Raw genomic sequence first — 12,709 nt, forward strand, 5'->3', positions numbered from 1 at the left:
GCGTAAGGATATATAGGAGCCGCAAAAGGAGACTTCCACGTAGCCTATACGTAAAGTATACGTATTATATTTAAAAAAAAATTGATATGCAAATATTGGGAGCTCAAACTGGTACATTGCAAGGATATTTTGAAAAGGAGGCGGGGGGAGCACTATTGCAAAGCTTTCTGAACCTGTGTATTTATAGCAATCGATCAGCAAAGCCCATCAGCCTGGCAATTAGAAGCTTATTACCATATATGCAAATATGGCCCCTATATCCACAGCCATGGAGGCGAACAGGATGAATTCTAGCAGCGTTTCTTAGCGATGATACAGAATTATAGCACTGCTGTTGAGATTAAACGTGGGGGGGGGGGGAGAGAAAGGTATTGGATGGCTTTTTTGCTGGTTTTAAACAGGAAGCAGTTAAATTCGGAGCGGATTGCTCTCCGGTTTGACAAGCCAGCAGGGTTTTAACTGCTCCAAAGTGGGGCTTGCTGGAAAATCTGGGGCGTAGTTTTGGAGGAGGGGGAAGACAGGCGAGGCGTAAGGATATATAGGAGCCGAATTAGGCAGAAGTTAACGTGTGCCCCCCTGCCTGTCCCAGGTCCGTGTGTGTGTGTGTGTTGGTATCCATGTGAAATAGACAAAGCAGCAACGAAGCGGGGGATAATCATGTAATGACGTTGCATCAATTTTCTGCAGACCCAGACAGAAGCACCGACCCCCACCCCGCAGGCAGCCCCAATCCGCAGTCTGGGACACTGCAAAATAATTTTAAAAACCCTCCTTAAATAAAATCTCGGGTGCCCAGCTCCGAGATGGGTCTGAAATCAACAAAAATCAGCTTCCCGGGAACAAAAGGCTGGCTCGCTCTCCACGAGACTTGGCAGGGAATTTTCATGTGATAACCCTGCTTCGTTGACAGTATGTCAACCCATTTCATTAGATTCGAGGCAACTGCAAGCTTTTTTGACAAAACCAAAATCAACGCGCCTTTGCTTTCCGGGTGTACCAACACATTACCTCCTTGTGCTTTCTGGGCATGACATTGCCCCGAAGAGTTACCTGCAATCTTATAAACGGGGGTCATTTGATCGCCTATTAAAGGATCAGGATTGTGTTGGGACAGCAAATCCCATTGCCACTAGCTGAACACCGATCGAAGTTGAGTAGATATGTTTCCAGAAGCAAGAACGTAATGGATTTTGATGTCCCTGGGAGGAAAAGATTGGTAACCTACCCCAGATTCTATTACTGCTGTGCCAATGTATTCAGTTACAATCTACTGGGTGTTGGCTTCCTCCTCTGAATTTGGATTCCCCACAAACACACACGCACACCAACCCCAAATCATATCTCATTTAAAGAACAACAATGGCTAACTCCTAATCAAATGTCCTTCCCCACCTGGGTTCATGTTTTTGGAGAACTGTAAATCCTGAAAATCAAAAGGAAAACAAGAATCGATTCCTACCAATAAATAATTTCATGTTTTGCTGGGGGGTGGGGAGGGGAGAAGCAACCAGGCAATCTAACAGTGGTACAGTCACCCAGACACCGCAAAAGCACAAATATAACATCGGGTTAACTCCACGTAAGGGATGATATGTCGTGCAACCCTGCTAGGATGTGAATAATTTATTTGACTTCCCTTATTTGGGGTCCCTTACCCACTTGCATATCTCACCCTTCCGGATCAATGTAAATGTCAGAGAACTGGGGGTGTCACTGGTTTACAGTTGACAAATATAAGGGCAAATCTTTAAAAAGCTCAGAGGTTCAACGTACAGTTCCCATAGGATAGGTCTATGAAGATAGGTCTCAGGATAATATGTTCTCTCTCAATATTCCATCCGACAGGTGGAATAGATTATGTATTTTCCTAATTGCTTCCTGATCTAGATTCGTGTGGGTTTTTAAAAAAAAAACTTATCCTGAATGGACAGAAATGGGACATCCCCTTAAAGGGGATAGATTCTTGGATTCTTTTCCAAGCTGGAAATTTCAAATCCTTTTTTCTTAGGGAAACATATTTCATATTTTGATTGAGTTTGTGTCCATTTGTTTTTGAAAAGCCCACGTGCAATTGTGTTTGGCAATATGTAACTGATCTTTTTTTTTTCTGGCCAATTCTCAATAACGTATCACACACACACACACACACACACACACACACACACACACACACACACACACACACACACACACACCTGCAGAAAGCAATCCAGATTTGTTAGACCAGGGTGTCATTTGATTGAATTTTAGGAAGGGAGGTTCCTTCTTTGACCAGATTATGCTAAATAAATGGATTTTATTTTCTTCCATGCTCCAAAGTAGCAATTAAAATTAGCGATGACTTCTGCCTTTACATGAAGATCATATGTTGTCACTGCTTTCAATGGGTTGGAATTGATCTGCAACCTAGCACTGCCACGGTTTCTCGTCTTTACCACCGAGTTTTGCTTTATTCTACGGGACTGTTTTTGTTTGGGGGGGTTTAAAGACAATTCCTGCAAAGAAAACGGTTCGGTTTTGGAGATTTCAGCTTCATTTGTAAATGTGGATTTGTTTTGTTTCTTTATTTTACCTTTGGAAAGATTTGGGGAATTTTATGCTGATCTGATGTTATACCTTTAAAACAAAACCAACCAACCAACCAAAGGTTTCAGCCCTGCAAAGGAAAATAGGCATTTTCCCTTTTTAAACAAATATATAGTAGTTAGAAATTAATAGATACACAGACACCTGAATCAACAATATCTATTATCCTAGAGCATACACAAACCGAAGAGGTTTATAAACTATATTCCAGGACAATATCTAAAGCTAGGTATTGTACAGGGTTCATACAGGATTATATATCTGTAGCTAACATAAGATACGGACTTCTATAGAGGTGTTCTTGTACAGTAATATATAATATTGCTTTGGAGTATATAATCAGACGTCTATAGCTTATATTGGTTACAGATATATAGCTCTGTGGTGTGTATATGTGTGTGTGTGTATACACACACACATACACACAGATAGATGATGAGTGTATATGGGGATAGATAGAGGGAGTGGATGGGGATAGATAGATAGATGGATGATGGGTGTATATGGGGATAGATAGATAGAGGGGGTGGATGGGGATAGATAGATGGATGATGGGTGTATATGGGGATAGATAGATAGAGGGGGTGGATGGGGATAGATAGATAGATGATGGGTGTATATGGGGATAGATAGAGGGGGTGGATGGGGATAGATAGATGGATGATGGGTGTATATGGGGATAGATAGATAGAGGGGGTGGATGGGGATAGATAGATTGATGATGGGTGTATATGGGGATAGATAGAGGGGGTGGATGGGGATAGATAGATAGATGATGGGTGTATATGGGGATAGATAGATAGAGGGGGTGGATGGGGATAGATAGATGGATGATGGGTGTATATGAGGATAGATAGAGGGGGTGGATGGGGATAGATAGATAGATAGACAGACAGACAGACTATCCCGTGGCTATGTTTTTAGCCAACATAAACTATAACGTTCTGTTGCAGGGGTTTGTGAAAGTGCACACCCAGGTGTTTGACACACACAAATCAGTAACGCAAAGACAGCAATGTTGTATGTTAGAGAAAAGGCCCTTGTCAGTAACAGCAAAATCTAGTCTCTTCCACCGAGCTATGTAGCAAGCTTCCGACGAACATGCAGCAAAAGTTCCATTCCCACCGGCTGCAGCATATGGCGCGGGGAGCGTAGGAATGTCTGTGCCTGTCTGAAATCAGGGCTGGATTTTCCCCTCCCTTCAGATCCTTTTAAAAATCGTAGCAGTGCCAGCCAGGGCTGGGCAGTCCTCTAGTCACTTGCAGGAAATTGCTGACAGTAAAGAATTCCCGGCCATGTCCTGGTTTCCCTTCGAAACAATTGCTGCGTATCAAATTAGACAGTGAGAGCTTTAACTTAGCCACTTTCGCCTAGTCTAAAAGGGACCAGTATTTTACTGGGGAACAATGCAGTCTCCTTCCCGGGCTGTCTTTGCAGGGTAAATAGTAATTGCAATATGATTAACAGCTGCATGTGTTAAATGCATGTAAGCTTTGGTTTGATGTGTAGTCTGTTCCCCTTCTAGTCTTCTCCATTTATAATCTACTGTATTAAAACTTTATATGCCACTAATAACTAAACAGAGCTGTTAATATACCACTAGCCAAAGGCACGTGCGCGCACACACACACACAGAGCTGTAGGGTCTTATTCTGTTACACTAAAGATCCTTAACACCGTTGTGTCATTGTAAAGGGACCTTCAGAACTGACCCTCAGCCCATGATCTGTATATAAACATGTAATATTTATATAAATACATGCATCTATATAATATATGTAGATGGCGATGCAAATGTTTATATATAACATTCGTATACATATATACATGCATATATCTATCTAGTGGGATGGATGTGTGTGTGTACACACCTATCCACTACACCCACCCGTCCACCATACACCTACACCATTAAAATACAACCTGTATTTATTCTGCAAATATATGTGTGTGTTTTGTGCAGAAACTGTATCTACATAAGAGGCAGCGTGTTTTATACTCAGAAAAAGCATAACTATATTTCTGGGAGTGTGTGAGCGTGAACAAACACATTTCTATACGGCAGAAATATATGTGTGTGTATTTAGGAACAAATATAGATGTATATATGGTAGGTATAAATATGCAGTGTGTGTGTGTGTATGGAAGTACACACATATATAGCAATTATACACACCCTTCCAGACCTACATTTCTATCATTCCATACACCTATAACTCTCAGATGAACACAGTTAGACCCTTATACAGTATTTAGGCTTAAATCAAATCTACCGATTTCCATTGATCCCACTGGGCTTGGACCGAGGCCTAATTGCAGAAAACACATGATGTGTATAGCGGAGCCACACATATGCACAATGTATATAGCAGACACCACACACAAGTCATACGAGTGTAGCCTTCCCCGTGCAGTTCTAAGTGAGGGAGCGACGGAAAGGCTGGTGCCATGAACCGTGGTAGACGTGGAAAGGTGAGAACATACTTTCTAGGCTCATTGCGCTGAGAGCATGTACGAGAGAGGCAGCTGGGGGGGAAGCATCGTAAAGAATCCAACAATCTCTCCCTCTCGGGAGGGACGTGCCCCCACTCTGGCATGGGAACTCTGCAGAGAGAAGAACGGGAAAGATACACACCGATTGATTCCCTTATGGAACCTCGGGTCTTTGGGGGAAGGGAGGGGGGTCCCTTTAACACAGCCCAGATTAGGCAGTCCAAAGGGTTTCGCTTCTATTTAGGCACCTACATAAAGTAGCTTGAGAAGTTCTGAGCACCTTCAAACGCCCATTGTGCTCCGCCGGCTGCTGAAACCGGCCACTTTGTTGAGGAGCGGAGCTCACTTGACAAGCCGCCCCAGGGTCTCTGCTCTCTCCCTTCCTGAACTTCGGGAAGGTGGCTTCAAGTTTAGACCGATTTAACGAGACACTCGCTTAAAGCTGCAGGAACGTTTTCCCACAACCCTGCTGTTCAGCGCGGAGTCGAATGGACCCAGCTGTGTTGCGGATATTTTGTTAGGAGTTTCCCGCACATTGAGCTGGGTGGGAGAAAGCGGGGGATTCAAACTTGAGATTTTTCGGTAGGCGCCCCCAAAGATGGCCAGAACGTATGGTGCTTTCCAACAACCCCCTGGGCAGGACATTGGGGGATTGGGCTAATGTATTTTTTTCCTGATTAAACTTTGCAAGCAAGAAGGCAGCGTTGGGACATTTGTATCTGTGACGATTGGTACAATACAAGGACCATACAGCACGGACTGGTGTTCCGCTTTGAACTGATATGTCTCTTTCTAGCATTCGTGCTTTGGCAACAGCTAGTCTGCATTCTTGCCTTGAGTCTGAAATCTATTTTCTATTCCTCTCTTAAAGAGAAAAAAAAACGACACAAGCCGAAAGTAACACAGAGACGTCTCCTGCAGTCAAAAAAGCTGAAAAATTACTCTCTCCCCCCTCGTATTGATATAGCTTTTCTTTCCTTAGTGAAGTTCAAATTCAAATATGCCACTTCGGACCATCCAGTTCTCCCTTTTCAAACTACTTCCTAACATCATCATCTAAATTCGGGCACAATTGGCTGTAGGCAAATCTTTAAGACACAGAACCGGATTACGTTCTATTATTATGTATTCTATTAGCTATAGGCGTGTGATAAATGCAAAAGATGCAATATGCGTGTAAGTGCATATTGCGTGTAATAAACACATACACACATGATATAAATATGCCTATCATATTTGATACTGTCAAAAGACGTTTGTTAGTATTAAGAGATCGGATCATATTAAAGCAGAGAAGCACACGCACACACACTTTTCTCTCTATGTGGGTAGATATATACATACACACCTCTATATTCACAGGAGATAGATATATTTTCCCACTATATATCTTGGGACAGGTAGTTATATATGCACATACCCCCCAAAGCAGATAACCACATACATATTGTACACAGACAAGATATACATACATTGCTCATATATGTAAATATGGACACATCACATGAAGTGTGTATATATATATTTGTGTGAGAGAGCGAGAGATCCATAAACTTTTGCATTTTCAATATTTTTTTCTTAGTTTTGTTGAAAAGAAAAGTGTTTTTTTTAAATCCTCTGCTTCTTTTAATGATTTTTTCCTCCCCATTTCAATTCACTGCCTTGCCATCAATTTCTCTCTTTGCTTGGTCCTAATTCCTGCAGCCACACTCCAGAAGACCCAGCTGACCAATTCCCTTTTGTCTGGCGAGCATTAAAGTCACCCAGCACAGCACGTTGTTCTGCTTAAAGGTGAGATTCTTTTCTTGTTAATAAGCACAGCGCGCCGGGGGGAGGAGGGAGGGAAGAGAGATTTAAACAAACAACCCACTAATCAGGAGAAACTGGGCTCTGTGTCTAAAGCCGGTTAGACAGCGCAGGTACCTTGAAGAGATACGGTACTTCGTAAAAGGAATCGTTTCCTTGAAACAATGCAACCCTTCTGGATTTTTTTTAGGAATTGGTTTCCCAAACTTTACTCTCTTTCTTTCTTGCAGAGGGAAAAATGCTCATTAAAAAAAAAAAAGAAACGAAATCAAAGGACTTTAGCCACCTCATGGTATAATAGGATCTTTTTTTCTACCCTGATCGTGGGAGAGAAAAAACCTAATCTAAAATTTCAGCTGCACACGTTGATTAGCCAGAATTCCGCCTGAAGTTCTGGAGGCAACAGACGGGAATCCTCTGGCTGTATGGATGCAAAAATGGAGCATGAGTTGATATGACAGCCAGGAATTTAGCTCAAGGAGACTGCTCAGTCTGAGGACAGGCTTGGTTAGTTTTGTGGGGGGAAGCACTCCTAGTGCTAGGACCTGACCCGGCTCCATCTCAGACCTCGCTGTGGCATAAGGAGCCCACCAAAGAGCTTCTCCTCCCCCGAACTGTGGGACATTTTAACTCAGCTCCTACTTACCCAGAGCCAGTCACCTGGAGACACTTGGGCAGACCGGTCAGATAGCGCCAGACACACAAAACGGAGGAGCAGGGGGGATACCGGAGCAGAGAACAGGGGTTAATTTTAAATATGCATCAGATCGCCCGTCCTATTCCCATACCTGGCTCTCGCCCGCTTGTGGTGCACGGGGACGCCAATCGCTCCGCTCTCTACCTTAGGTTTTGCACGTGGGTGAAAAGTGCTCTGCGGTGTGTGTGAGTGTGAGAATCAGAATCAGGCCAGGGCCGGAGTGATGCAGCCAGCCAACCACCATGGCAAAACACAAATAAACATTCGCACGCGAGCACACACACACACACGATGGGACTGAACAGATTCCCTCAGCGAGGTTGCAAAAGGTGACTTTGGAGGACATCTCCCCAGTGAGATGCAATTAGATGCAACAGGGAGCTGGTACCGGGTTAGCGGTTGGCACAGGGGAACCAGGATGAATCTCCCCCCACCTCTTTTGATAAAGTTCACACAGACCCCTGGCCTCTTTTCAGCTGCTTCGAAAGGGGCAACGATCTGGCCCAGCAAACCTGCTCTGGAAGGAACTGGGACCGGGTGGGGTTTGTTCGGGGGTTCTTTACGTCGAGTTTACACTGGGTTTCTTTACCGCCTTCACTCCTGCAGCTGGTGCCCCCTCACAATCGACATGTGTCACCTGCTTGGGAACAGGATGGTTCCCCTCGGGGCCCGATCCTACTTCTCGGGCCCTATAGCAAAAACTCCCCTTTTCTCTGACTAAGGGAAGGAGAGAAAGTTGGTGTTTTGGGAGAAACGAAAATTAAGCTGCGAAATCGCTGTATTTATTTTTTAAAAAATTTTCCTCAATCGTTAGTTTATAGGAAAAAAAAGCAGTTTCTCCTTTGGTATCTGAATGTAAATGGCATAAGTATATATTATATAAAATAGCTAAAACTGTTTAATATTATAAAGAGCTTCAATAGCTTTTAAATATCATATATAGAAATAATATGCTTGTTATATACATATATATTATATTAGCATTCGGTATCTATGAAATACATAAGCAATTTATTACAGAATATTGGCTTCTTCGTGTTATCTGATAGTATTATAATCTGTAATGTTATGCCTAGTATTATATATCAGATTAGATATATAATGCCAAATAATGATTTAATACATAGCTGCTATACATTATTGTGTATATTTTACATTAGATAGTATCTATTTAATATGTATGCATATTAAATATATGAAATATCACGACATTATATATTGCAAAATATAGTGTCTATAATAGATGGATGATATGTTTATATCGTATTATAATATGTATACAGGCTATATATGTCTATATGTTTCATATACCCATCTATAATTTCTGCACTAGCATTTCTTAGCGCTTTAGCAATTAGTTCCAGTATTCAAATGTTGCTGCATATTCTTTTACCTGGCTGGGGAAGAAGTAATTTCAGAGAAAGGTTGGTTGTTTGTTTTTTTAATAAAGTTGTTATAATATTTGTAGGATTTTTTAAAATTGATTTTATTTTGATACACCCATGCACGATACAGTCACACACACATTTTATTTATCTAAGATGCTGTGGACAAAGAAATCTATCAGAGTGGCACCCGAAAATATTTTTTGGTTCAAAATGCAGTTTGCATCTTGCAATTATTTTTATTTTTGTTTTAAAGCCAACCTTTTAACGGACAACCTAAATCACTCTCTGCTGGGAACAACTTTTCTGTCTTTCTTCCAGGCGTATCCTAAAATAGAGCGTGAACATTTTACTCGGCAGTTTTTAAAAAAAGGAAGATTCCTGTACAAAGACACGCAAGCTATCCCAAAAGAAAACCGAGACCGACAGAGGCACCCTGAATAAAATACATCTCTCCGCTTGCAACAAGCGAGCTTCTTTCAAAGAAAGCTCGCAGCTAAAGCTGACAAATGCAGAAGGAAATCACTTCAGCCCAGTGTCCTTTCTAACCCCTCCCACCTGCCAGTTTCTACCTTATCCCTCCATGAAACAAAAGCATCGAGTCTCTCGCACAAGAGAAGCAGAAAGCCTTGAAATCCACCAGCAGTGGAAGGATTGTGCTAACTACATCCCTGGGCGCCTGTTGATTATGTGTAACCCCAAAGTTTGGAGAGAGATGAGGTGCGGGAGGTGAAGGAGACAAGCCTCGAGCTCTCCAGAGCTCTTCTCCAGAGCCAGCATTCAGACCGTCTGGAAGCAAATTCTTTGGACATCAGCCCCAGGGAAGTGTTGAAGAAGAGAGACTGTCATGGCTAGAATCATCTAGGCAAAGTCTGAGCGATCTAGAATATCTAACCCTCAAATAAACACATTTTCAACTCTCCCCACAGGGATTTAAAATTGGAATAGGAGCCACCCCGCTCTGGTTCAAAGATCTGCAGGGCTCTAGGTCTGATGTGTTGCTCTAAATATTCGTTAAGTTTGAATTTCTAGGCAGGATCTTAGACTAAGGACCCTCCGTAGTGTTAAGGGGCCCGGCAAACGAGCGGCTGTCGCAGACTCTCAGCTTGGTGCAGGAACTGAAAGTCGCACAGTGGAATCAAGACTTCTGCCAGCCAGCTCATGCTCTTGCAAATCATATTTCTCCCCCTGCTTTTCAAAAGGCTACGCTCAGCTGAAAGTCAAAAACTTTCATCTTTCGGAGACGGGATTTTTAGACCCACTAGTAAAAAAAAAAAAAAGAAAGAAAAAAAGATATTTGTTTAAAGTTGATCTCAACATAGTTTCTCTTAGGACCTTTTTGATCAGTTGGCCTGAGAACTTTCCATCCATTCTAGGAACCACATCTCAGCTCCAGCGCCGCCCAGGCTAGGGGAGAAACCCGCGTTCATAAGACAAGTTGTGGCTTTTCCTAAAGAGAACACCCATTTTATAGTCAAAACTGTTCTGTTCCAACCAAAGGATGATTGTTGTAAACCTATTTCCTCATCCCTCACCCCCTGCAAGGCCAGTTACATAATGATCTTTTCAGAAACATCCCTCGCAAGAAATTGATTTTTTTAAAGACACAAATATTAATTTTTTAAAGGGAAATGCTGACAATTACCTAAAGGCAATCTGTTAAGGCAGTTCCTGGGAGATTGATTTAATAACTACAGGATCGAGCCCACTATCTGTATTAATAATAAAAACAAACAACAAGAGAAAAAGTTAAGAAATATATGCACACATTTTACACGTATTACGTATGTCAGTTTCTACACATATAGGAATTTATACCAAGTATATTATAAGCAAGACACACAAATGTGTCTGATTGAGCCTCATATGTCTGAGTATATATGCATGTATTCACACACACACACACACAAATACACAAGCCCACACCCATATTTAATTATACACACGGATATGTTTGCAAGATCAGGGCCACAGACTCTTTTAACAAGTGTTTTAGCAGCAAGGTTTTATACATGAACGTGTGTTTATATCATTTACTCATATAAGCTACCTACACACACAGAGGGGACTTATGTGTAAATGATATAAACACTTTTGTTCAAGATATGCACATATGTGTATATATGTTATTTTATGAAAACATTACATATTATATACTTATATATAACACTGTGTATGATATTCATACATGTCAATACTCTCATTACAAATTTCTGTGGCCCCAAATTGTAATTATTTGTGCACGTGATTAACTCTAAGTGCATTACACATGGAATGCACTTTGCAGGATAGGGCCCAAAGTGAATTTAAAATAAATTTAGCTATATGAAATTTACTTCCTATATTATGCAATATGGTTCACTGTAGAAAGTGAAATAGAAATAATTAAAAAAAAAAGTGCAGCTCCCTGAATTTAAATTAAAATTTGGAGTCACTCTAATCCTACTGTTTATTATCTGGGCATTTTAAGTGTTAAAATTGATCTTACAGTCAAGAAGCAAGATTTTGTTCGTTTCTTTGAAACTAAATTCTCACTTTATATTCTGGCAGCAAGGAAAACGCCACACCCAGAGAATTCATGTGAGACCTTAAGTTGTATCAATGAATGCTGTTAACTGAAATGTTATAGGCCAGCCCTTAACATGAGCTCTAATTCAGTAAGGGCCTTACACACACTCTTAACTTTGAGCACGTAAGTAATCCCATGGGAGTGCAGGTGTGCTTAAAGCTAGACGTATATTCAAGTACCTTGCTAAACTGAGGCTATGGGCTGCTGCCTTTGGTTCTATGTAGATAAAATTCTTTAGGAACCAAGGAGGGGTTTACCGGGTTATATGAAATGGGTTAAGGTCAAATGTGCCTTCATTTTCTTCCCCAACCTCTTGAATTCATACCAATTTGTAATCATGACGGGGCTCATCCCACCCACAGCTCTAAGGGGTAGAAGTTTCAAATCCACCTACATGACTTAGGCGCCTAGATTCCTGTTTCCAAACATGATTTAGGTCCCAATACTCAAAAGTTTAGACATTTAGCTCCCATTCAGCCAGGCGCTTAAATACATCGGAGGATCTGGGCCTTACACCAGGCGAAATTCCACTGAAAGTCACTCAGGTGCTTTCCCCTAGTGCCCCAAACTGGACTCAGAAGCTAAGGGCATGATCCCAAGGCCCCCAAAGTCAATGGGAACTTTCTCATGGAATCCAACAGGCTTTGGTCAGATGTTAACTGCTCAGCTGGAGAATAGTCTGTATTATCAAAAGGGGCCTGCATGCACCTGGCTTGATAGCAATACGCTGGTTAAAAAAAACAAAAAATCCATCCCTGTGTATTTACAGGATCACCTGCCTTTTTAAATATTCTCCTCTTTAAGCTATAGGATGTAGGGACAATTGTGACCATTTCGTTCACTCTAGCTCCTTTTAATCTCCCATCAATTTCAGTAGCAGGAGCCGTTGCTTTCAATGGGTTCTTTATTCTCATACCTTTAGGCACAGTATATGTTGCATTGGGTATTGGCCTGCAAGAACTGAGGGATGCTCAGGCTCAGTGGGGTGAATTTAGCTGACTACAGATGGGCTAAAACTTGGATGCAAGCTTTCCCAGGGGTCATTAAGGGCTGAGGTGGTCTATATAGAACAAGAGAGGCTTGATTTCAGACCGGGCCTCCATGTGCTATCATAACTAATACTAGCAGTGCATGATTTTTCTTAGTGGTAGTCTATTTGAAATTCTCTTCATT

At 41.7% G+C, this 12,709-nt stretch overlaps 1 long non-coding RNA gene across 1 annotated transcript; it reads left to right on the forward strand.

The window, feature by feature from the left end:
• Positions 1–4,989: 4,989 nt before the first annotated feature.
• LOC115639433 lies at positions 4,990–8,436 on the forward strand. The gene is made up of 3 exons (XR_003997663.1): positions 4,990–5,058; positions 6,784–6,870; positions 7,116–8,436. It is a non-coding gene; the product is annotated as an uncharacterized LOC115639433 (long non-coding RNA).
• Positions 8,437–12,709: the final 4,273 nt, after the last annotated feature.

This window comes from Gopherus evgoodei, chromosome 24, assembly GCF_007399415.2.
Source record: "Gopherus evgoodei ecotype Sinaloan lineage chromosome 24, rGopEvg1_v1.p, whole genome shotgun sequence".
In the NCBI taxonomy this organism is placed as follows: domain Eukaryota; kingdom Metazoa; phylum Chordata; order Testudines; family Testudinidae; genus Gopherus; species Gopherus evgoodei.